The 27,667-nt window shown below is 46.7% G+C and overlaps 1 pseudogene; it reads right to left on the reverse strand.

The window, feature by feature from the left end:
* Positions 1 to 1,370: 1,370 nt before the first annotated feature.
* The window catches only part of LOC115313055, a 160,121-nt pseudogene continuing 133,824 nt past the window's right edge, over positions 1,371 to 27,667 (reverse strand).

A 27,667-nucleotide genomic window follows, 5' to 3' on the forward strand; every position in this document is an offset into this window, starting at 1 on the left:
TTCCTCCGACCTCTCGTTGAGACCCACGGCGTAGCGGAAATCGTCGAATTCTTGAATCCACTCCGGCCATTCTGAAGTTCGATCGAAGTTGAATTGTTTGGGCGGAGGAACTGCCAGAGGAAGGGCCGCTGTAGGTACTTCCATCTTGCAAACCGAGTGCAAGACGAGGGCCGCCAAAACAACACGGGCGAGAAGCATCATCCCACTTCTGACACCATGTCGTGTGTCTCGCGGCACGATGAAGGAAGTGACAGCCAACCAAGTAGTTCCCAGCAGAACAACCCCCAGCCTTTATTCCGCGCGCGTATATATCGCCAACCGCCCTATCACTGATAAGCGGAGAGCGAGGCGAGTCACGTACGCAGGTCAGATAGTGAATGACAGTCAGTGATGGTACAGCAATATTATGATGATGCGGTCAGGATGACACCACTGCACGGGACTAGTGAAACAAACTATAGCACCATACTATGTTTCACCTTCTGGTGGAGTGCAGGTGACACTACTAGCCATCTCAGCCAATCGATTACTGTGAACATATCAGATGACTGCATGTCTCGTATGCTGCTGCATGCACCTTTCCTCAATTGTTGCACGACACTTGCACCGCATTGTGTCGCTGCGGTCTATCTTGAGGTGAAACGAAGTACAACAAAAGTGGCATAATTCAACCTTGCAGATTCAACAAGCATTTTGAAGTATACTCTAGAAAAGATTTTTGCAACATATGGTTTGTTTGCAGTGCAAGGCAATGCCCTTTTTCTTCTGCTAGTTTTCTTTTTTTGGTTTTGGTGTACCTATATAACACTGTAGACAATACCATTCCTTACTGTTCTTTGATAGTAGTGTATTTATTTCACCGTAAAAGATACCATACTTTGAACTTGGTTTATTTATTACACTCTTAAGTGGCATTAAATCACTTTCTAGGATAGTCTATCTACGGTAAAAAATGAATCCATGGGCTCTAAGCATCCCAAAAATCAAAACATTACATTCATACGCGGTCGATTTTTCTATTAAAGTCTACATGAAAAGATTGATTACCTCGGAACTACCGCCAACACCAGATGGCACCGTTGCACAAGGACAGGGCTCTGCCATTCTCGTCGGATGGCACCATCTGTTGTCAGTTTTTTTATCCCGATTTTAATAGAAAAATGGGCCACGCATAAATGAAATGTATGGCTTTTGAAAATGTTTACAGCCCATGGATTGGGTTATAACCATATATAGACTATTTCAGAAAGTGGTTTAGTGCCCTTTTAACAAAACCCCATATCCTTTACTGTTCGATCGTGGGTATAAATTACTGTTCTTGGGTATCAATGTTAATAAATGCTTGTCACTTTCTCCCACTGGTCTCCTGTCTAGGACTTCGGCTGGGCGAGGATCATTGCAAGAAGCCTCATTTCTTCTTCATGCATTTTCTTCCGCTCCCAGCGCATCTCTTCTTTCAGCTCCTTCTCGCTTGGCGCCTCTCTTCCTTTGCAGCTTCCCGGTGCACCCTGCGTGCTTCCCTTTCCTCCTCCAGTTTTGTGATTTCAGCGAAAAATTCTTTCATGTGCTGTAGCCGTGTTGAGTTTAGCCGGCCTGGACGGGTGCTTCCGCTGGGTCATGTCTCGGGAGTTTCCTCGGGAGAGCTCGAAGCTGTACTTGTGGTTGTGTCGACCGCTGCTCCTGCTGCTGCTGCTGCCCCTGTCTGGCTGCCAGCTGCTGCTGCTGCCCCTGTCTGGCTGCCAGAAGGCACCTTGTAGGTGGCCCCATTAATGTCTCTGATCAACTCGGGCTCGACGCTGTCATCCATCATTCGGATGCGGTCAAGCTCGTCTTCGTATGGGACGTCGACGGGTCCAGCTCCAGATCGACCGTTGTGGCATACTGCTTGCCGTTTGCGTTTTTGAATGGTTTTTAGACGGGTGTTGCACTGATCCGGTGTTTTAGTTGAACCAATTGTGGTCAGGAGATCCTCCGATATGCGAGCAAATACGGCTTTCTTATTTTTGAATTTTTTTAGGGGTCCAATTTGTGGAAAGTAGCGCTCATAGTAGTCCAGGAGCAGCTTTGTCTCGCCACTGGTCCACTCGGATTCTAAAAACGATCAAATTTGAGTAATTAACTGGCTATTCAATGTTTAGTTTGTACACACAGCAGCAACATGAGCTCACCCAGTTCATGCTAATTGAAAGGGGTAAAATGTTTTGCATAAAGGCCCGTTCACACTCTTGCGACCGAGTAAGACCGAGAGAGACCAGACCGGTTTTTAAGCCTCTTGCGACCTCTTAGGACCAGCTCCGCTGCAGTGCATCCGGTCCTAAGTCGCAAAAGGCTTAAAAACCGGTCTGATCTCTCTCGGTCTTACTCGGTCGCGGGATTGTGAACGGCGTTTAAGGTGCCTTCAGCTTGCTAAGCTATTAATAGGGTTATGTGTTTTCAAAGTGTATTTCTCATTGATTTTTTTTATGTATTTTTTTAGGTTTTATCATTTTTTACTTAAAATTTTTTATGTCTGGTGAAAAATTTGGGCTTATATTGAACACAATAAGATGACTCACTGACAGTTCATCAGGAGCTGGGTTCTGGGTCAATACAAAATGAAGCTGTAGACAAAAACTTTCTTCCAATGAAACTTTATTTATTTGCTTCATATTTAAAGGCTTTTTTTTGTCTTACTTTTCTGTGGTCTTTTCTGATTTCTAGAGAACCGACTTGCAGGTTTACTTTCTGTCTTTAATGGAAAAAGCTATGTCTTATATTGCAACAATAGAAATGTGGCAGCCCATTTCATCTTGTTTGCGGCCTCCCTGGATGGCTTCTCTGCCGGCCCAGCTGACATGCTGCTGGGCAAACACGGTTTGCCGCACACTGTATTTGTCACGGAATATGCGGTCACTTCTTTTTTTTGTGTGTGTTTGTATCTGTGTTCTCTCACAAGCTCCATCATATCTCAATTTGTCACAATTCCAAAGAATGGGACCTAAACTTTGCAGTCCATCAAACAGTTGATAGCAGTGTCTTTTTTTTTCTTTCAAAAATTTGCAGGTATGCTAACAAAGCATGAAGGGTTGTGGCAGCTTGGGAGATAATACAACTCTGTGTCATGCAAAGTAAAGGGAGAAAATAAAGGAATGCCTTGGAGGGTTCGGCAGCCTTGACAATATTCATGCATTTTTTTTTTCAACAGGAGTGAACATAGTTGAAATTCAAACAAAATGTTATTCATGCATTTTTTTTTTCAACAGGAGTGAACAGAGTTTTGAAATTCAAACAAAATGATGAGCTGGTTTTCTACTCCCTTTGCGTTATGACAAGCATGATAGGAAAAGCATATATCCTTAGATAAAGTTACAGGCCTCACAAGAAAAGTGGGTTCCAACATGATCAATATTAACATGCTGAACGTTTCACTCGTATACATTGTTAAAAAAAATTGTGATGGAAATTCAGACTTACAGGGACCCGTCTTATTTTTTTTAGGCTGCTGGACTGCCTGGCCTTTTTCCTTTGATGTTCCTTCCAGAGGGCAATGCTGCTGACCTGTAAAATTATCCAAACCATTATTCAATACACCACTGTTTAATTATGGTCTAATAAAAAAATCCCCCACCAATATTTCGAAAAAAAAAACGGTGCACACTGTACATGCTATATTGCCAGTGTTTGTGTCAAGCAACGTACCGCCCTCACTTCGAACATCCGGGGAGGCAAATGTAGCACCATCTGAAAAGTGTAGGAGACGAATAGCCTAATTAATTTGATCAAAGGGGGTCGCAGTGTGCACAGAGTCGGCGAACACAGGGAGACAAGTGGAGAATATAATGCCTTAGCTCGAATGACGCCGGAATCAATAAATTTGATATCAATAATTCGTAGCACAAACCGATTACAATGTTCTAAAACGCGCGAAGCCGTGACGCTGATTAGTTTTGATATCAAATAAGACCGTGCGCGCGCGCACAATCACACACACACAAAAAAAAAAAAGATTCTGCAGCTCTGCGCGCGCTAATTAAATTTCTTAATGGTCGATCTTGGGTTGGTAGAAAAATTACAGCCTAATTTAAGCTGGCATGGTAACCGAGGATTGGGGGGGACAACGGGACGGACAACAGAAAGTTATAATAGAGTTTCGGTTATGAGCAGGCGTTTCTACTAAAGGCGTTAAAACGCATGCGGAAATACGGAATAACTCACCAAGAGAAAATCCAGTTGCTTGGCGTCCAAGCAAACACAGCTACAGTTGCCGGACAGCCGGATCCGACAGTTGTTGCTCCATGGGATCTCCAGCGCTTGCCATGATCGCATCAGTTCCTTCCGCCATTTTTCAAGCTATAGGGAGGACGTGGGGACTGCGACTGCTGCGACGGCCTGTAGGGGGTTGGCAGGCGTGGGACCTGTTTGGTCTGACAAGTTTAGTCTGGAAACCTGGTATTTTTTTCTCTTCTTTTTTTAACGCACAGTTTATTAGCAAACCTTTCACAAGGAAAAATATGAGGGAAACCAACCCGTCCTGAGTTTCGAAACCCAGGACAGGTTGGTTTCCTTAATATTTTTAATTGAAAATCCACTCGGCTACGTAGGCCAAAGTAGCAGACCTCTTATCCGCTAGGCCATGGACGCATGAGGGATTTTGCGACAACTTTTAGGAATATAAATAGAAAAAACGAGAAAGCACATCTCCTGTTTTTATTTTTTTTTCCTTTCTTTCTATCACGAATTTTAGCAATCTCAAATATACTTGCCGCAGCTAAAGGAGAGCAAGATGTTTACTTTCAGTCGTGATTAAAACCTGTTGAGTCCCGCTACGACACCGGAATCAAAATTTTGTAATCGGTGCGAGAACAGTAGCCGTGGTTCCAGCTGGCCCGATACGCGCCCAGGCATAACTACTCCATGGCCGATCGCACCGCTGAAGTATCGTATCGAAGGTGCAAAAACGGTCTGCTAAACTTGAGGGATCACGGATCGCAAAGCATGCTTGGAGGTAACTGCACACTAGAGTCACAGCTCTATATAATGGCTGTAGAAGTCATCTGCGTCGCAGACGAAATCTGCGTGAGGAAGACCGATGATTCAGTCCAGCGAGAACGCGCTTGAGAGCAGACGACAAAACACATCACTTCCGCAAATAAAAAAAAACAAAACAACATAGTGCCTTATCTTTTAGACGATTACTGCGCCCCAACTTCCAAGCAGCACACCATTGCTTGACCAAATAAGCCCGCAACTGGCAAACATTGTCTCCAATGTTGGCCTAATGTTGATTTTCTCGAAACCGCTACCCGATCCAACGTTGGACCATTAACTAATGCCAATGTAGGACCACGATTCAACCAATGTTTAGGCTAATATTGGACCACCATTACTGCCATCGTTGAACCGCCTTTTAACCAGAATTTAAGCCCAACATTGGGCCGCAATTTCACCAACACCTAAGCCATCATTGGACCACTATTGATTGTGAATCCTATACAACCAAAATTGGCATCAAAGTTTAATCACTGGCTTATCCAATATTAGCTCCCAACCTTATGCCCTGGTTATTTAAATTTTGACATCCGATTTCAAGCGCGGGTTGTACTATTTTCGGCAGCCATTTTAGCGGACATGCAGCTTTCTTTTCAGATGTATTTATAGTGATCAGTTGAACACTACATATATCTGAAAAGAAAGCTGCAGTAAACAAGCCACATTCACTGTGGAATTTTTTTTTATCGCATCCAGGTGAATATAGAAGCATGCAATTCAAAGTGTACCGTCAATACATTTTATTAAGTATTACAATTAAAGACAAATTAAAGCAAAAAGGAGTGCCAGGATTCACCCCTGCAAGCTGTGAACCGGGCAAGAACGTGATGGAATCCCACGCAGAGTTCTGGGCACACAGTTCTAAAAGAAACAGAAGCGAGGGCCTCAATTCAAATGCCAGTTCCCACTAGGCCACCTCATACCACTGTAATTTTAAATATTCGTTTACCTTTCATTTTCAGTCACTGTCAGTTTTCTCTTACCCTTGTCAATTATGAATATCGAAATAAAATATAGCTTTATTATTCGTCACCCTTTAATCAACTGTTCGATTAATCGATTCAGTTGCTCTCTAACATAAAATCTCAAAAAGGCCTGCCGACTCTTTTAATGTTTACATTTCTATAATGAAAACTTTCGTTTTCAGCGAATATTTTTCGTTATTTTGTATACAATAAACTTGAGTATTCTAGGAGATAGCAGTACTGCCTTATATAACAAATAGATGAGCAAGTAAGACACCGGCCTGGGCCGGCCTGCTGCAATCAGCACCCCAGCCGACAATGGGTGAAAAAAAGCACTGCAAAGGGTGGGGCGCGCGCGTCTTGAGACGAGGTATGAGTCGCGCTCAGCTTTTGCGCTGGCTTTGACAGTGCTTTCCCTAGTCTCAGCTGAGACGCTGTTTCCAGCAACCCCGCATAGGCGTTAACTGTTGTTTTGTTCGCCCGACTTGTCCTAACTCAGAGCTCAACCGATCTAGTATTAAATATTGATAGGGATTAAAGAAATTAATCAAATAGTAGAAAGGTTAATCCATAAATTGTTTAGCCCTATTCTTGCAACATCATAGGGTTCCTCAACCCCTCATCTAGCCTTAAAGGACACATGCAAAGGAAAAAAAAACATTTTTTTTAGACAGCTTAGATGGAAAAAGGATGTCATAAAACGATTTTACAACGAAGAAAAAAAATTTTTAGAGCTATATTTACGGCGCTATACGAATTTGTAGTTGGCGCTCGCGGGAGCCGCCGCTGGTCACGTGGTAGGCCCGCGCGCCGCCGCGCTGCGTCGCCGCCGCACGCTGAGCGTTGTGCGAACGCCGCTTCAACGCGTTTCTCCACGCCGCCGTCGCCGCCGCCGCACAAGTTCGTCTGCTTCGGGGCGCCGCCGCCGTCGTCTGGCCGGCGCACAGGTCTATCATGTCTGCTTGCGCTTTTTCAGGAGTTTCCTTTGGGCTCTTAAAGTTACTTATTCATCTTAGTTTTTTGTTATACTTTGTGGGAGCCGGGGGTGAAAGACGAGGCAGAGGGCACGTGACAGGCGGCCGGCGGAGAAGGCACGAGCTGGGCGAGACATTGCGAGCTGAGCGAGGCTGGAAGCTGGACAAAGAACGACGGAGCCGGGGCTGCCTAGCCTGGCCCATAACGAACCCCGGAGCGGTCCACCAGCGAGGTCTGGAGCAAGACCGGTGGAAACGGCGAACCCGGGCCATATGACCTGGGCTACGACGATCCCGGGGTGGTTCCGCAGCGAGACTCGGGCATTGATAGCCCGGGACAGCCAGCCTACGCAGCGCTGGCGTGGGAAAGGCGATCCGCAGGCCTGGACACGGACCCCGACTGTGAGCTCTGATCGACGGGCGACAACAAGGGTCGACGGGCCCGGACTACCGGCTCTCGACGACGGGCAACCGGGAGGTACAGTAAACCCATTCGCTGTCTTCTCGTTGCAGTGTGTCACTCCCTGGGTGACGGGTGGAGCGCATACCGATCGGGCGGGGATTATTAGTAGAGGGACCTCCTCCGAAAAGAAAACCCCACAACTTCAAACAAAGATGAATAAGTTACTTTTAGATGCCATAGGAATCTTCCGAAAGAACGCAAGCACCACGTGATAAATAAAGACCAGTCACGTGATAAACACGGACCACTTCTCCGCGGTGCCCGCGGGCGCCAACTACAAGTTCGTTTTGCGCCGTAAATATAGCTCTAAAATTTTTTTTTCTTCGTTGTAAAATCGTTTTATGGCGTCCTTTTTCCATCTAAGCCGTTTAAAAAAATTGTTTTTTTCCTTTGCATGTGTCCTTTAAGACTTGCTAATTACAATCTCACCATTTAAGTTAACACCTATATCTCTACATTGATTTGGAAAAAAAAACTTCTTTACATTTACGGCATTTGCGGCACAGAAATATGTAGTTACAAATGTACAAGTGTTTCCTTCATATTATTTACGTTATAAACCAAATCGCTGGCCTTTTTCAGCTCACCAGTGTCAAATGTGCTACGAAATCAACAGTTCAATAAATAACCTGTTATACGAGAGGAACATTACAGCTGAACAGAACATAACGCTTGAATCAATCAAGCATTTCAAATAAATCACGCACGTAAAAAAAGCTTGACGAGTAAAAAAAATTACAGGCAAATACACTCAAATAGCGCGTTGATATAAATTAAACTCCACTTCCAGCCAACAAACCGAATATGGGCAAATAAGGGTTAACCAACGCTTCTGTGGTATTCAGCTTTAGACATACATCTTGCGACACGAAGACACCCATATCTCAACAGGAAAAATAAAATAAAAATGACTTCGAACATATAAAATAACCGATCAGTTTGTCCCTAACAGTCTATTTCAATAAAAAAAAAGACACTTACAATTAGCGCTGTACAAGGCCTGTCGGGCCGATCTCTGTGGGTTACAGGCTGGACTCGTCGGAGATTCCTGTCACAGAGTTCGACGCAGTCCAAACTCATCGGATCATGACAAAGCGTACATTGTGTAGCAAGAACACATGTCCCCGATGGTCAAGAGGTCCTCTCTGTGTTACTCACATGGAAGGAAGGGCGGTCCATCGCGTCTTCGGTCCGTCGAGGGTAGTAGTGACATGTATGCACACAACAAAGGAAGGTCACAGGTGTGTAGGGGCTGCCGAGAGTATATCCATGGTTTTGTCTAGAGCCACTAAATGAGCTGCGTCTAGAGTATCGGCACTCCGTTCGCTGACATTGTTGTGGGCGCCGCCTTTTTGGTGCTTGTGCAGAGCAGACATAGCTGCCGATCGTCATTATTCAAAAGTGCGACTTCCTCAACATTAAATTCGGTGTAAGGAAGCTCATGTAATATAGCTTTGCTTTGTCGCGAACTGTTTAAACATTTGTGGAGGACGAAAAAGCGTTTTCTGTGATTTCAGATAAAGTTTTACATAACTGCCAACCATGATTTTAAGCCACAATACCGCCAAATGCCGTTACTCTGAAGCGTAGCTTATTTAGTGGTACAAGTTTTGACAATCCGCGTGTTCAAGATCGCACTTGGCATTAAGACGGAATGCGCTGCTGGTGATTAAAGCTCTATAGTCGGTTACAAGTCAAGAAGGTAGGAGAAGCTCCTCCCACAAGTGTGATGCGCCCGTTTCAAATCTCTCCGCAGTCGAAAGAAGAGTTCACTGGAAACGCTCCTTGTTCCGCTTCAATGGATTCCCACTTGTCTCCGATCCCACTGTTTAAGAAAGCGACCTTTGTATTCATCGGAGAGGGAACCGAGCCCCTGAAAGCAGCCTTTGTATCCACCGGGGGGGAAGCTAATCCCCGAAGGTCGTATTTGTTTCCGTCGGTGGGGGAGAACTCTAATCTCCCTCTCGTGGCTTCCACAATGCTAAGTCAAAGTCGAAAGTAAAGCAAATATGTACAGAAAGGCAAGACCCTCCTCGCGCGTTGGCCGCGACGTCACGGAAACGGTGGGACGCTATTGGATGCGGAGGTGGCGGAGGGATATCCGATTCCCTTTGAGGGGCATTTGCCGCTACCTTCTTAACCTGTAACTGACTATAGAACCCCCGTTTTTGCCGTTTCCAGTAGAGGTAGCGTGGATGGTGAATATGCCGAGCCGCTTCGCACGATAAAAACAGTCCCCTAAGCAGTAAAATGCACTAAAACAACTTAAAAAAAAATGAAAGCCGCTTACAACTCCCTGTAACGCCGAATTGGAGCGCAGCTCTTGAGGAGGAGGAGGGAAGGGCAGTGGGGGGGTGGGTTAAACTAACCAGGGGGGGGGGTCACGTGACCTTGGGGGTCACGTGACCCCAATGCCGATGATGTCATCACTGACGTCACTGATGACGTCATCAGTGACGATGACGATGCGGGTACCGATGACGTCATTAGTGACGTCACTGATGACTTCACCAGTGACGATGACGATGCGATTGTCGGTGACGACATCAGTGACGTCACTGATGACGTCATCAGTGATGATGACGATGACGATGCGGATGTCGGTAACGTCATCAGTGATGATGACGATGACGATGCGGATGCCGGTGACGTCAGCAGTGATGATGACGATGACGATGTGGATGCCGGTGACGTCATTAGTGATGATGACGATGACGATGTGGATGCCGGTGACGTCATCAGTGATGATGACGATGACGATGTGGATGCTGGTGACGTCATCAGTGATGATGACGATGACGATGTGGATGCCGGTGACGTCATCAGTGATGATGACGATGACAATATGGATGCCGGTGACGTCATCAGTGATGATGACGATGACGATGTGGATGCCGATGACGTCATCAGTGATGATGACGATGTGGATGCCGGTGACGTCATCAGTGATGATGACGATGACGATGTGGATGCCGGTGACGTCATCAGTGATGATGACGATGACGATGCGGATGCCGGTGACGTCATCAGTGATGATGACGATGACGATGTGGATGCCGGTGACGTCATCAGTGATGATGACGATGACGATGTGGATGCCGATGACGTCATCAGTGATGATGACGATGACGATGTGGATGCCGGTGACGTCATCAGTGACGATGACGTCATCGGGGGGTCACGCGACATCGGCGGGGGTCACGTGACCTCGGGGGGTCACGTGACCTCAGGGGAGTCACGTGACTTCGGGGGGTCACGTGACCCCCCACGAGGTCACGTGACCCCGGTGGGGGGCTCGCGCGGTGCATTATGGGACATTTCCCATGATGCACCACGCGGTTACGCCGACGGCGACGCCGACGGCGACGCCGACGCCGCTCAAGCCGGAAACGGGCCCCTAAGAGCTGCGCTCTAAAACTGGCACCACGATGTCCTGATATCCGCATGTTCGTCTTGCAATTCTTTTTTCTTTGAGAAAAGAGCTGTTTCTGCCCGTTTGTAGTTCCCGGTTGCGCAACACTGTTCACGATGGCGAAAGTTCCCCGAAACAGTCGAACAGTCCCCACCGTCCTCCAGTCGACCCCTACCTTATCGTGTGGCCTTGGTCAACGCGACCTCATTTTCTGTGTGTGTTTCGCTGGCTGGACTCCGTCACCCCTGAGCTGAGAGTGTAGAGGAAGCTAAGGTGCTCGGTGAACCAGTCGCACGTCTAACTTTAATCACGTGATCACGCTCCTTCCCGTAACCACGCGCAGAGAGCGAAGCAGGTGATGACTGATCCGGCGGGCGCGTAGCTCCCCATGTACTATCAGCTTAGGAATGAACGGATTCCTTGTCGCTCAAGGACGCCGAGCCCTCTTCGCCCACAAAGGAGGTTTGTGTGGGGAAAACGGGAGGGTAACTGTTCTCTCATCACGTCTCTCGCCCTTTTTGAGGGAAAGAGAGGGTGCGCCATGAGTTTAGCCGGGCGACCTTGGTAAGCAATCCGTTCCGAGGCCGTCAGGCTCGCCCCTCCCCTGTGCTCTCCCCTTTCTCAAATACTTTCGTCTGTTTCTGCTCAAATTTGCTATCCGGTTTAGAGCCTTTTATACTCCCAGTAAAAAAGGCTCTGATCCGGTTGTCCCAAAACGAATGTGGTAAAGTTTGCTTATATATATAAAAAAGAAGACTCTAGAGTAAAAGGACAAAAAGCGACTGAGAGACGCGAAGCTCGAAACTCAACTTGAAGCCTACTGTTAAAATTAAAAAGAGACAATAAAAAGTGAAAGCTGCTTACAACTCCCTGTAACGCCGAATTAGAGCGCAGCTCTTGAGGAGGAGGAGGGAAGGGCACTGGGGGGGGTTAAACTAACCAGGGGGGTCACGTGACCTTGGGGTGTCACGTCACCCCCAATGCCCATGATGTCATCACTGACGTCACTGATGACGTCATCAGTGACGATGACGATGTGGGTACCGATGACGTCATTAGTGACGTCACTGATGACTTCACCAGTGATGATGACGATGACGATGCGAATGTCGGTGACGTCATCAGTGACGTCGCTGATGACGTCATCAGTGATGATGACGATGACGATGCGGATGTCGGTAACGTCATCAGTGATGATGACGATGACGATGCGGATGCCGGTGACGTCATCAGTGATGATGACGATGACGATGCGGATGCCGGTGACGTCATCAGTGACGATGACGATGTGGATGCCGGTGACGACATCAGTGACGTCACTGATGACGTCATCAGTGATGATGACGATGACGATGCGGATGTCGGTAACGTCATCAGTGATGACGATGACGATGCGGATGCCGGTGACGTCATCAGTGATGATGACGATGACGATGTAGATGCCGGTGACGTCATCAGTGATGATCACGATGACGATGTGGATGCCGGTGACGTCATCAGTGATGATGATGTCACCAGTGATGATGACGATGACAATGTGGATGCCGGTGACGTCATCAGTGACGATGACGTCATTGGGGGTCACGTGACCTCAGGGGAGTCACGTGACTTCGGGGGGTCACGTGACCTCGGGGGGGTCACGTGCCCCCCCCCCGAGGTCACGTGACCCCGGTGGGGGGCTCGCGCGGTGCATTATGGGACATTTCCCATGATGCACCGCGCGGTTACGCCGACGCCGACGGCGACGGCGACGCCGACGGCGACGCCGCTCAAGCCGGAAACGGGCCCCTAAGAGCTGCGCTCTAAAATAAAATGGCTACCAACGAAAAAAAAAAAGGTCGATATAAGTTTCAAGAAAATTGACGGCCTTGTTGGCTTTCCCTCAAAGCACCATTGAAGCTAATTAGATTATGCTTAAAAATAAACAAAACAGGAGAGCATGCGCACAAAAAAAAACAAAAAAACATTCACACAAACACGTGGTATGCGCTACATCGGTAGTCTAAAATATCAACGAAACATGGGCGTTCGTACGTATGTAGCATGGTAACCCCACGTGCAGAATCCCGTGGAAGCTTCAACCAGCATTGTTCCAATGACGGCATGATTACGTTACACACGCTCGCGTGCCCACTTATTGTCGCTTAAAGGGCCTCTGACACGCCTCCCCCCCAATCTTTTTTTATGCTAGGCGTTAAAATGTATCAGGATATCACCAAATAATTGTTTCACTTTAGAGTTGCGTAGATTTTTTTATAAAAAATAGAAATACGAAGCCAATTCAAAGTTCCCGCCAGTGCACTGTGACGTATCAGTGTACCGCAAGAGGTCGGGGCGGTCAGAAGGGAGGCATCACCGGAAGTCACGTGAGGTGTCTCACTCCTCATGCTTACCGCAACCGCGCGTAATATCGTTTTTATATTTTTGTTATTCTCCGCACCTGCTCGAGAAATCGAAGTATAAAAGGTTTCTTTATTTGCTTCTCATCGTTTAATGAGCCTGTAACGGTAGAAGAAGAGGAGTCAGTGAACCTAGTAAACAAGTTTTGCTCATATTCTAGGCAAAACACGTACTTTATACTCGACGTTTACTTGTACTTGGTACACTCTCCAGCTCGTATTCTCTAGACAGTAAACATCTTCAGCCTGGAGAGTATCCGATGATTCGACGACCTCGGTGTCCGAACCTTCAGCATTGCGATCGGGCCTGTCGTATGCTACACCACCTAATTTCAGCGAGCGTTCTAATTTTTATTTTCAAAACTTGATAGTTTGTTTTGTTCCCAGTATGGCTCTGTACTATCGGACTGATGGCATGCACACCTGCTCTGGCTTGTACTCGCAACGCTTTGATCATTGACCTCCATCACGTCAATCTACTGACTCTTCGTCCTGAACTTTTACAGCGCGCAAACTAACAAACGGTGTAGTGATAAAAAACTAGTGGAACTGAAACTTCGTTTTCTACAATCGCTCGTAGAGAAGACAAAAACAAAAGTCTTATGCACGGCCGTGGGGAGCACGAGGAGCGACACTCACGTGACTTCCGGTGAACACAATTTAGTGACGTAAGTCAATGCGTCCCCTCTGATCGCCCCGACAGCTTGCGGTACACTGTTACGTCACAGGGTACTGGCGGGCACTTTGACATTTTTTGGCGTGTCAGAGGCCCTTTAATTAAAAGCAAAATGCTCCGCCGTCACGGTGAGGACCCGGCCACCTGATCTGGGGATTCGCGTCATTGGCTCCTGATGAAACTGGCCATTTAAGGCGGGGCAAAAGGGCGGTGTGTCAGTCGTGGTCATTTCACACGGAGCTTTTGTCATCGGGTGCTTTCGTGCACCACCCGATCGTACATAGATCATCAACATTCTGTAAAGCGGTCTCCTTCGTGGAACTTCGAAGTCCACTGTAATAAGTGTTCATGTGATCCTTTGCTGGATAAAACACAGATTCCGGGGAAGTAGGAACCCAAAACAGAGGAGAAATTTTTGAGGCGTTCAAAATCAGTGTAAATGAGTATGACGGTTGCATCAGTGCGGCGTCACTCGTTTCATCAAATAAGGAATTCAGGTTCATTTGGGTGAGGTATAATAAAGTGTGTATATATGTTCGTTTTTTCTTTTTTTTTTCGAATACAATTTAGTTGCTTGTAGCGCTCCGAGTGTGCACGCCTACTTCTTTGTGCTCATTTTCTTTGCGTCTTTAAGTATAATAGCGAGTTCGTTTCACAACACTCGTGTCCACGCGTGCCCACTCGCGGCGTAAAGCGAGTTCGTTTCGGCAGGCACTCCACGAGTGGTTGCACTCTCCGAGTTCGTTTCAGCGGCGGCACCCCACGCGTGCATGTACTCGCTGCACCGAGAAAATCGGGCGTGCGCCAAAATGCAATCCCGTCATGCCTCGTAGCGGCAAGGCCGGCGAGGAGAGGGAGCAGACGACGGAGGGCTCGTCTGCTACGATGTGTCGCAGAACCGAAAAGAAAAAAAGTAGATTTTCTTATAGAAATCGCGTCCCGCGGGAAAAACATAATCAAACGCGAGCTTGAATTGTGAGCGTCTGCTACTTCATAAAGAAGCAATTAAGAACCCGTGCTTTATTTGCAGGTTTTAAGTCGCTCTGTTGCCGTACGGACGCTGAAATATACCAGTGTGTCAAGAAATGCTCAGAACAAACGCATCAGCGGCCCCCGAGATGTTTATCCCTATCCGTGTGCGGATGAAAAATTGAACATTTGTCGGCAAAAATCCCCCAACAGATACCTCTGACAGCATGCGAGAAACCTAAACATAGTGACTTCACTCGAGGCTTGGGCAACATCATCATGTTTAACATTTACCTACGTCAGCCAACGTGCCCCGTCGTATTTTGTTCGAGAAAGCTCTCATTCTCGACGTCCTCACCAAGGCTGATATCTGATCCACCTGTAATGACGATCGAAATCGAAAGTCCCACGAAAAGTTTTGCAGGATATTCTAACAGACTAGTTTTAAGCCATACCCTTTCAGTGGTTCACGCATAATACCATGCTCGAACGGATCAAGCTTCTGGTCGGACAGCGTCATCAGCTTTCTTCACTGTAAACGCAACCAGCTGCTTTGTAGACAGCTGGTTGCAGAAATTTACGCCGTCTTTAACTATCTCTACGACAGCTGAGTTGCTTGAAGTCATCGCAACTATAAACCACAGGTTGCAGCGCTCAACGTTTGTAGATAAACGTTGGTAGTGACTGCACTCTCGCATTCCCACCCATCACTCCGAACAGAAAGGCGCTAGTTTCGGTTTGAGGTCGGTACTCTTTCTACAACATAGATGGCGGCATCATCAGTCTTCTGCACTCCGTGCATTTGGCGTGTTCGTTTGAGTCCAGTTCTCCGTGCAACACTCTGCGAATGCGACCCATTCTGGGGATTCTGGGAGAGAACTCGAACGGTGCCAGTGCGTGTGAAACGAACTCGCTATTAGAGTTTGCACCTGACGTCATTTCCGGTTGAAATCGAAACGATCGGAACCAACGTTGTCGTCTGCTATCAGTTCCTTGACGCCATGTTGGAGGCATTCTGCGTCTTATTGTGGCAGCGGTAGCGGCGTAGTCAGACAGCCGTCTTTTTATAAACACATTTCAGAATATATTTTCCCCAAGTCAATCGCAAAGAGGTTCCTCGTCTGACATGAAGTGTTGTCCATAAACCCTTAGTTGGGGTACGAAGTTTGTCTGTCGGGATTATAGAGTCAACATAATAATCTAGAGCGAAAGTCCCATGCATTTGGCCACGACGGAATGGAGAGGTATAGACGCTTGGACATAACGGCGGCCTATAGTTGGCAACCCATTTTGGTTGCGACGCCTTAATATGCACAAAGAAACAGCAAAACATATATAATTTCTGTACCGCGCTATTTTCTTTTTTACTTTGCAGAAATTCACCTGAATCGCGCGTTGACAAAATCAAAGTTTACAAGCGCTCGAGCAACTTCAACTTCTCGAGGCAAAGCTAACACGCCTAAACCAGCCTATTTAAGCATGCTTCCAGTAATATGCTAAAGGTGTTTCCAGACTAACATTGACCGTTATATGCCACTGTGTTCTTGCAATGTCGATGAGTAGATTCTGCATAATTTTTATGTGCGCGTTTGAACATTGAAAAATCGGGTTCAAAACTTCGATCCACGAAGTTCCTTCAGCGTGGCGCAAGGGTGCTCCGGCATACCTTAAGTTAAGCAAGCTTTATGTTATCAGTTGCACTCAATATCGGTGACATAAATTTTGGTCCCAAGTCGTCGCTTCGCCTGTTATGGCTTATCTGTCGACACCTTTGTATGGTAAGGGGTACCAGTTCTCCTAAAAAATTGTGCAATGTCCATCGTGTCCGCACTTTATCCCAGCCTGTCTTTCGCCCTGTTAGCCAAAAAAATTAGGTGAGCATTTGTACGGTGAGCTTTTGTCCGGTTACCTAGTGAGCTCGTGCACAAATAGAAACTCAGTGCGACGACAATTGCTTTCTCATAGAGACGCAGTTAATTAATCTTAATTCTTTTTCTTTTTTTTTACTCGCCTTGCAATTTTTTTTTACATCTCTTTTAAGCATCTCTGATTGTTCTTCTCCACCATGGCAATCCCGTCGCGTTTGCTTTATGACATACTGCCCCCGTCTACGTAATCTTTCAGTATTTTCATAATAAAATTGATACCTGAACGTTAAGCGGGGGTCACACTGCTCATAAATCCAACGAAGGACGGTCTGCGGACAGATTCGAACGCGAGTCACCGCGAGGTCCATTCTTCGAATGCTGCAGGGCAAAGAGTTGAAGAAGAGAAATGGCACGCGGCATTCGAAACACGGATCTCGCGGTTACTCGATCGTGTCTGTAAGACTGTCTTTTGTATGAGGTGTAAGCGGTGTGAGCCGGGTTTCAATCTAGAATTCCATGTCGGACCTCTGAATCAGAAAGGAGAAAATTCCATTCCGTAGATCTCCTCATTTGTTTTGTATCCAAACGTTTGCTTAGCAGACTTTTTCTTTGCAAATTACGTAGATCTAGGGTGCCTTCATGTGCGCTTTGCTTAGGGTGGTGGCATCTCGCCATTTTGTCCCACACGTTTATTTTTATTTTTTGTTCAGAAGCGCGTGAACGAGCGTGTCTCTGCACGCGTTTGTGGCGCTGACTGTGCTATGGCGGCATTTTGTTTTCGTCGATTTCTTTATATTTTTCCCGTGAGCGCGTGCTGTCGGCATCGGGTACTACAAAGGGTGGCATCACCCTTAAGAGAAGGACATTGAGGCACCCTACCTAGATCGATCGCATACACAATTCGGAGTGCACAGAATGTGTAATATGGTGCGATAGGTTTAGCAACCCTCGTGGGAGCATTTTGCAATTTTTTTTTTTGGCCACCTCAGACATTGCACATCAAGTGTACTCCGAATTTATCCGTGGGATCATGGTAAGTTTATTTTTCTTTTGTTGGCAGGGGCGCAGAAAAAACTGAGGTTCTGCCTCTTGCCTTCCACTGTGAGGGCTTATAAAGTCGGAAGTAGTAGTACGCGACGAAATGACGCTCCTGACCTTGCCGCGTGAAGACACTGCGCCAGTCAGCCTAGAGGAAAGGCAAGAGGCTTCTATTCAAACAGGGCTTGTGCCCGCGCCCTATTGGGCAAGCACATAGAAGACAAAGATGTTGAGACAATTTAGGAGTCCCGTGTATTATAGCGAAAGCTAGAGCACGAGTTCATAGCACTGCAAGAGGATCTGGCTGCACGAGAGCTCGTGCAGCGGGATTACGTTGTTTCGCTTTTCCAGACTTCACTCTGTCGTGACAATCGCTTGCTCAAAATGTGTGTTAAAAAAGAAGGGTTTTTAGGCCACGGTGAAAGAAACACAGTTTTCTTCCACCGTGCTCCACGCCAGACTCGTCAAACCAAAGAGGTCTCCAAACAGAAAGGAGCGAAAACAGGGCGCGCCATCTATCGGTTTTCTTTCCAACGAATTCCCGCGTCGACGAAGGAGCCACGCGTGCACTGATCGCTCTAATCCCCACCCCCGTTATCGGCCCTTACGCTTCCCTTAGCCTTGCCACCGTGCCCGGCCTTCCCCCCTCTTTCGGCCTCGACACCCCTCCTGGCCCTTTCGCAGTCGTCGGCCTAGCACCCGCACTCGGCAGTTCCGGCTCGCTCGGCCCTAATCCACGCTCGGCCCTTCCGCGAGGGTCGGCCCGGGGGGGATGCTGCCGGCGTGGGTAGGGAGGCTCCCGGTAAGGACAGGCTTTCCGTTTCCGGCCTACGCTCGGGGCGCTCCAAAAATGCGAGGGCATCTGCCGCTGGTAGATTCGGAGCGTGTGCCGTAGAGCGGATTTTCTGCTCCCTCGCGGATTTTGGAAGCCGATCCGAATCTGCCATGGAATTCACCATAACAAAAATAAACTCCCATATGCCGGGAATTTTCAGCGACAAATAAATCCGAAGAAAAAACCCTTTGACCTTCGCTAGAAGTAAACTAAAAAAAAAGGAAATCCTACCTATAGCTTTGCCGACTCAGGTAAATCAAGGATGGCGCAAAGGTGCCGCTTGACCGAACAAAACAAGTTAATCTTAGGTTATCTACTTCCTGAGCCCCAAACACGGGGTCGGCAAGCTCAGGAGATCTTATGTTGCTCTCTCCGAGACTGATTTAACATTTTCCCTTGAACACAGAATCGTTTCCTGCGATTTTAGATAAAACTTCCGATAACTGGTAGCAGTAATTTCAAGCAACAAAATGGATAAAGTGCCGTTACTTTGAAGCGTTGCATATTTAGTGACTTTAATGCCCAAGTCCTACTAGTGCGACATACAGAAACAACAGACACCGACAAGCCTCAAGCACGCTCAGAATGCACGCGATGGCACTTTGGCGGTCTTCAATTCTCTCGGCGCTCAGCAAGTAAGCACTGTTCGCCTCGAGATCGAAATCTGTCGCCACCGTGCGGACGAAATTGGAAACATGCGAAAGCGGGGATACCGCCGTGCGTCGTCTGCTACGGGCGCACGTTCAGAAGCATGGATCTCGACGACGCAAGCCCGTCTCCGACTGAGCTGGACCCTCCGTATTAAATGCTTCATGTCCTTGTTGTTGTTCCTGTGTTGTATCGCTTCACACGCGTGGAAATTCAGCAAAGCGATAAATATTAAGTCGGATTCTTCCGTGATCTTAGTGCTGTGGTTTGTAGAAGTTTTGGTCCAACATAGTTTTATCTCGCATAATTCATAGCTTTCATAAAACGCTGAGTCTGGACTGGCGCTGATCGTTCATTAATAAATTAACCCGACTGATCGCCACCCTTTATTGACTAATCAATCGATAAATCTGGTAATTGATTATTCTCCACTTATATTAAATAAAATACGTTAAAACTACAATGCTTTTTTACTATTTTTAGTATGTAATAAATGGCATATTGCATTCGCATTTTAAACTTCACGTTGTGATGCCTACAGAAAGATGAACACGGGAAGCCTTTTAAAGTGAAGTAATTTTTAATTTATTGTTTAAACAGTATAATCACCCTCGATGACAATCAGAAGCATGCTGAAGTGGTTTACCATGCAAGATTAAAGCAGTTTTTTTTACTTTTTTCCGACTTTTTCCAGCACAAGATTTCGATTAAACGACAATAAGAAAAACCTCCATTAAGCATCACTCCAAGAATCTGAAGGTTAATCGATTAACTACCTAGTCCTGATATGCGTTCGGTGAGGGTGGAGGGTGATCGGAAAGCCTCGTGAGAGACACTATCCGTCATGAGTTAAAGAGGGGCATCGCGCCCGATGGGGCCGTCTGTGTCGGGGTGCGGGTCGTTAGTTGGAGTTGCAGAGTCTATGCGGAAGGCAAGTCGTCGGCTTCTTGCGCATGAGTTGCGGGGACGACAGAACAACGCCGAGCTCTGATTGAGTTGGATTGAAAGGAACACCCGTTTGTTCCACTCGCGGCAGTTATATTAGAATAGTTTGTTTCAGTTGTCCTGACACCGAACAGCTGGCGGATCGTAACTAGAAGAGGCTCTCTCTTCATCGCAAAGCAGGGGAATTGTTCCGAGTCCGAAAAACATACCCACACCATGGAACAGTGAAGGGAAACATCGGCCGCAGGGACACTCAGTAGCACGGTGATTTCTAATACAGAACTCTCTTCATGCGAAATATTTATATTACTGCCAGAGCTAAAAATTTAGAAAAAATATGCCTAGAACCGGCGATTGCACAGCCCACAGTATCAGTAATATCTTATCCAGGTTGAAATTCATTGTTTTCATAAATTCTTATGCTGGTGAACCGATACATCTATTTTCGAGCAAGCAAATATTTAACATGAATAGTGCAGTTCACTGGGAAACAGGTATCTGTTGTGGTGACGCATGCTTACCAACGTCTTCCTATAGCAGACGACGCCTCCACACGAGCGACTATTTAAATTTAGGCCGTACACAGGTAACACGATTCGATCTTGACTGAAGCGCCGAACGGCACCGCACCATTTTCCGTTAGAATTGTTTTCCCCCCGCTAATATCCGACAAAATAAACACAAAAATCTACACTGCCTCGCGCGCGAACGTGGAGAGCCTATGGGGCGGCAATCCCCGTATTGATGATGATGATAGCGCGACAGTAGCGCCTCCTCTAGGTCAATCTCGAGGCCTATAGACCCTTTACTTTTTTTAGGGCGCCACCATCTTGATAATTGCTGCGGCGACGATGCCGTCTAGCGGCTTCAAACCTAAAATATCGGCTGGTTGGGCCAGACGAGCTATCTGGGTAGGCAACGGTGTGGGTATGGCGTAACTTGGCTAGATTTACGTATATATATAGTGGGCTACATTCTTAGAAAAAAGGGGCATCCATAGTCCTCCATAAAGGGAGGAAAGCTTTTGTCACCTATGTTCCTTTAGAAAGGGAGAAACTTTCGTACTGAAAGCAGAGTGGCAAAGTTCTTCCGTCGCCTGCTTCTCAATATGGCGGCCCCAACTCGAGCAAATCGAGCTAAATAAGGTTTAAAGGGCTATTGTACGGAGCGAGAGGAGCAGCAAATAAAAGCGTCGCACGAGCTTTCCCGCTGTGTTTATTTCCAAAGCCAGCTTCCCCCCGCAAGTCAAGAAACTTGTATTTTGAAAGCAGTTACTCAGTCTTCTCGTCGTCAGCACTGCGACGTTTAACAGAGACAACCGATACCCAGTTACTTCGCGCACTTTACGTCTTATCTTGGCTATTCCTCGAGCCACGATACTTTCGTCAACCCATTCACGAAAGGAGTGGTAAACCGTTCGCAAAACCAGAAGCTGCAGTCTAAAGAGCCAATTCGAAGCAGCTGTTTCACGGTAACCGGAAATTATCGCGTAGCGTGAAAGAAAGTTAAATCGCTTGCCACCAGATGGCAGGGTCAAGCAGAGTAATTGTTAGTAGCCAGGCTAGGTGTCGCTAGGTACCGAGCAATTCATGATTCTTCAAAAAATATTTTCATTTGGTCACGCAACCATTGCGCGTCGGGACCTTTTATTATACACACATGTACAGTCCTAATCACACTTGTCTATAACGCGCGAGCATGCGGCTTTCTTCAAGGAGCGCTAGACTGGTGGCATTCGCGCGTCATAGACAAGTGTGATTAGCACTGTACATATATTACGCATACCACTAGCATCAGCTGAATATACACATTTAAGCGCACATAGAAACATCAATACAACAGCACACTAACTACATCACTAGATCTGCGCGTTACGTTTTCGCCTGTTATACTGGTCGTTTTGAAGGTACGGATTTTCTCGGTGACCGAATAAGCAATAAAAAATGTTCCCAGCACGTTGATTTGTTTCCACCAATATCACACCTCTGGGAGTATTTTCAGCGGCTCAGGGTATGAATATTTTAGTAGAAAGTAAACGCTCGTGCCGTAAATATTTGAAAGCTAATAAATCAAGCTGCTCCAATGTGGTTTCAAGCCAGGTGTTTGCTTCCTCGCACTGCACATCGTAGTCAGTATTTCTGTTGCTGTGTTTGTTTCTCTATTTTTGCTGATCACGTGCGGCTGCAATTGTTTTCTTGGATTAATCCGTGTAGAGGGGCTATTCACTCAGCTGGAAGGGAAGCTATACGGACAGAAAAGGCGCTTTTTGATCAACTTGGATGCCGTCAAAGCCGCAACTTGCGGCAGGTGTTCAGTGTACGGAGCTACGCAGTGGCGAGCCGGAAAGCCTCTAGCGTTTATACCAGCGCGCCACTTGGAGGGCAATTTCTCCAGAAACCGTAATGTATATATCTAAAAAAATTTTTTTGCCACATAAGTCCAATTTGTTTTTAATAATAAAAGTCCAAACTGTAAATACACATACTTTCTGTCAGATTTCCATACTGTTCAGTCCTATCCCCAGAGCGCAAACGCTCTCAGGGAGGAAAAAACAGGACATCGCAGACGACAGTCGTATTGGCCACTGTACGATAGGAGCTACGGTTCAGACCAGCGTTACAACATAACTATTTGCACGTCGATCGATTCCATCGTAATCCCTCAATCGACCTCAAACTCTCGAATGCAAACCGGAATGTCAACCTGGGACACCCCTCCCCCTGATCACGGCCCGACCGGCGGCATCAATGCCCGACAGTTTATGTCATCTCGTCTTGTTGTTACACCACTGATACGCGAACGCTCGGTCACACCCGGCGATAATTTCCGTCTTCCGTTCACAACGCACAACACTGCAATCGCGATGTTGCTGCTATGGTGCTGACAAGCCGAAATACGAAAAAACGTGCGATTGTCGATTGGCACTCGGCATCGGAAAACCTAACCGAACTCAGCCAAAAAGGCACACAGGCACCCGGCAGCAAAATTTGCCTCTCTTGGACGCAGTTTCCGCGATTTCCATAACGTCCTCAACGTCGACACATCGTTCCGTGTGGTCCGCGTGGTCCCACGGGTAGGGCCATCTCATTCCAGTGTACGTAGCGCTGCTGGCACTGCTCCAGAACTTCCCTGTTTCTAGCGGCTTCGTTTGCGCGTTTGATAAATTAGCGGTAAAAACGGCAATGCAACCGAAATGTTCTGCACGTTTCGACTGGGATACGAAATTACAGGCGGCCTTCGCTGCCACTGAAGCTCACGAAACTCAACAACATTTATTAAACAACGTGCGCGACATGCTCGGAAAATGAAACCGAAACAACATGAAGCGGGAGGGCGGAAGCTTTTCTCCCGCCTGCGTGGAGTAATAGAAAAAAACTCTCGTTACCCCTTTCTTCTCGTGTCCGCTTGGGGGCGAGACAGTAGAAGGGAGGAGAACGCGGCGTTGCTATCTTTTTCCTACATTTTAGTCTTAGAGTGTACAATACCTTGGCCGGTTTTCTTGAGCTAGTTTTGGCAGGCTAATAATAGGCATTCAACTTGCCTCCTTAATAGCATGATGATGAAGGTTATGGGATGCTTTGATTGAGAGAGAGAGAGAGATGGAGAGGAAGTACACTTTATAGCACGACTGAAGTCGAGTTGTTTGCTTTGATTGGGTTTCCACGACGAAGTACTATATGAGCAGTTATAATGTAGTCTACGCAGGTGAGCTCTCGGCATTTGATAGTTGTACAGTGGCGTAAAGGGGGTAGTGTAGTTACCGCGTAGCCTCCACCATGCATCGGGGACGGCTGCTCCTTGGAAGACGCTGTAGGTGGCGGTTCATCCGCAGCTCCGTTAGGGTGCCTCCATCGGCCGGCAGACAGAGGCACCCTAATACGCTTCATAACTAATATAAATACCTCAAAAACAATTATTTGTTTCCAGTAAACTTCCAAGGACATCCTTTGTGTTCTAGGGTGACTAAAAATGTGAAACTAGCAGACGACAGTGTAATCGACAGCTCCGAATCGGCCGGAGCTGGTCGGAGCCAGGCTGGCCAAGCGGCCAAGCCGGAGCCATAGCCGGAACGACGGTGCTGCAAGCGCCAGCGCCACCCGCGGCCGTCTTCGAACGCTGTGCCGCTTCTCCAGTTTCGTTCGTTACACGACCACTTTAAGCCACTGTAATAGTTGCATCATGAGTTGTGACATTTAGACGTTTTCGTGGACTTTACATGCCATGAAAATAACAGAATACCTCTAAGCGATACCCTAATCGGAATGCCAGCACCCGGTTGGAGTCCGTCTGCCTGCCTTGGATGAAGTAGAGTCAGCGGAGTCGTTAGCATAAACGTGACGAGGAGTATGATAGAAAGCTCTTGTGATTCACGCTCGTAATCGTCTGACTTCAAAAATAGAATCCTTGCGAAACATGTAAACATGTGCTCATCGCATAGTTCCGCGATTCACCTTATGCTTATTAAAATTATTTTTAATAAGCACATGCTTATTTTTAATAAGCATATGCTTATTTTTAATAAGCATATGCTTATTTTTAATAAGCATATTTTTAATAAGCATAGAACGCCATAGAGGCTCAGAAATTGTAACACGGTAAAAGGAAACATCCGAAACTATCTCACGCATAAAGTCTGTCTTTAAGCCTTTTTGCCCATACCCTTGGCGGTTGCATACCCTACATCAGCGGGCAAACCAAAAATACACCGGGTCAAGTGCGCTTCCATGGCACCCTCGTATGAGGTTATGCGAAAATAGGACCGCGAACCTGCAAAAAATACCTTCGCGTGCATGCTGCACGTGTTGAATGAATGGATAGATGGCAATGGCTATACCCTATGTAACGGGCGCCAGCTTGCGCCACCTAGCCTAACATTTTGTCATCCCTTTTTTCCCCTTTTTTATTTGTATACATTTTGTTATAACAGAAAACCTTCTCTCCGCCCCCCCCCTTTTTAAAGTGATTCCATTGCTTACTTTTATCTGTAGTTTTTACCCTTCCGTAGATCTTTTCCAGAAATCTTCCAATCTCCTCTTAGTTACCACAATTATTTCCCTATCCATTCGTCCATCCATGTCCGGAAATCCCAGTGCCACGAATGCACTTGGGTGAACCAGCCTTAAATGCGGAAAGTCACATTTAAAATTCCTACATTTCTGATCACCCAGGCACCTAATTTACACACTACCTTGATAGTTTAATGAGTGGCACTAATAACATTTTCAGGGGCACCATAATGCAAAAGTATATTTTGCCCCCGAGTCTGCGAGAATCAATCACTCACTGTTTTTGCCGCCGCATTGTACTTTTTTATTTCGGCTTTTGAAAAGGTCTACCAAAGATAAGCGAGCAGATGTTGTCGCTTATGAAGTTTACCAAACATAGAGAAGCTAAGACTTATAAGGATCTCGCAGAATTAATATGGCAATTCGGGCCAATTGATCCATAATCGTAGACAAGCGCCGCAAAAAAACACATGGACAATAAGTGGTGGTAAACACTGGCGTCAGTGTTTTATGTCCACTTCTTGTCCCTGTGTGTTTTTATTTAGTTTTGTTGTGTTTGTTTACTATATTGAAGAAGTATCTTTAATCACAACGGACAGGAAGGAAACAGTAATAGGGTTCTATGCGGATCATAAAGCCATGCTCCAAATGGGTGAGTGTCAACTGCAGCTTTCACAACAGTGGCGGATCGAAGAGGAAGGGGGGGGGTGCAAAGTCGACCCACTTCCTCCCCCCTTGTCGGAGGGCGATTTGACATGAGTGAACCCCCCTTCCACAAGAAAGAATGGGAGAATAGTATCCTCAAAAATTTTCCGCCCACCCAAAACAAAGGTCTGGATCCGCCCCTGTTTCACAATCGATGCAATACACTACGTTTGAATTCTTGGGAGGATCGAGACATCAGAGACCGAAATTAAAAAGCAAACTTACGATAAAAAATTGCTTATGACAAAACCCGAGAAGAAATCCGTATTAACAAAACAAAATTGTCGCAACTTTTGTGTGACTTACAACGGAATATTACGACATTATCCAAAGTGTCTTACAAACTTATTAGGGCAAACATGGCCGCACAACACTTGGCTATTTCGCCGCGACCATAAATGAATATAGAAGCGTGGGCAAGAGGCATATGTTTTGTGCACTGTTCACATGCATCCCTACTTGAAGCAGCATAAGGACAACGCTAAACTACACGCGGAAGATTCAGCCGACGAGTCTGCCGAGCCGTCCATCCTGCCCGTTAGAGCTAAAGAGGTGCAGGACTGCGATCAACGGCGAGATGCGCCAATGAATCAACGAAAGAAAATGCCACACAAATCTTCAGTGCACCCAAAAGGGTCCTTTACCTATGAATGGCGTGAACCTGATTTGGTGATCACTAGCGCCCCCTCGTACTTCAGTAGTGATTTTCAAAGTGGTGGGCATTCCTAACAATAAAGGAAAAAAGTGAAAGCGGTTTACAACTCCCTGCAACGCCGAATTGGAGCGCAGCTCTTGAGGAGGAGGAGGGAAGGGTACTGAGGGGAGGGTAGACCCCTCCTCCTCCTCCTCCTCCTCCTCCCCTCATTCTTTAATATGCTCCGGGGGGGTCGCCTGACCTCGGGGAGGGGGCCACGTGACCTCAGGGGGTCATGTGTCCTTGGGGGGTCACGTGACCTCGGGGGGTCATGTGACCTGGGGGGTCATGTGACCTGGGGAGTCACGTGACCTTGGGGGTCACGTTACCTTGGGGGATCACGTGGGGGCAGGGATGGGCAAATTACATCCAAATATGTATCCAAATACAAATACAAAATACTTCGTCAAAAATGTATTCAATTACAAATCTAATTACATTTCCAAAAAAGCATTTAAGTACGAGATACAAATACAACCAAACGTATTTGGTCTCCTCCAAATACTTTTCCAAACACATTCCTCAAAATTTGCGTCAGCGACTTCAGGGCACCTGCAACGGGTTTATGGGTATCTCATTTTAATTTTGCATCGCACACTCGGGAGTTAGTGTGCGAGGCTCTAGTAACGTAACAGAAATATAATCACAAAAAAATGTAATCAGCTTGAACGTAATAGGTGAAAAAGTACAGAGCTTCAAGCAGCTTTTTTTGTCGATTACATTTTGGTATAGACCACGGGTGGCCAGGCTGACCCGGCCTAAAAGCCGCAAACAAAACCACAAAACTTCCAAGAGCCGCGGGGGGAAGGGGGAGGGGCTTACTTGTCTAGAACAATAAACGAAACTCGAACTACTTTTATTCAATCCGACTCAAAAGCAGTCGTACGTAAGGCAGTAGTAGTACAAGACTACCAAATCGCAACCTGTCTTTAGATTTAAAACGCGTTCCATTTTTCTTTTTTAGGGAAGTGCTCGTATGACCGAGAGGGAGGCGAGGGAGAGGGGGGGGGAGGGAGCCGTGAGCCGCATTTTAGCACGCGAA

The sequence above is a fragment of the Ixodes scapularis genome, unplaced genomic scaffold (assembly GCF_016920785.2).
Source record: "Ixodes scapularis isolate PalLabHiFi unplaced genomic scaffold, ASM1692078v2 PGA_scaffold8__174_contigs__length_109621045, whole genome shotgun sequence".
Classification (NCBI taxonomy): Eukaryota; Metazoa; Arthropoda; class Arachnida; order Ixodida; family Ixodidae; genus Ixodes; species Ixodes scapularis.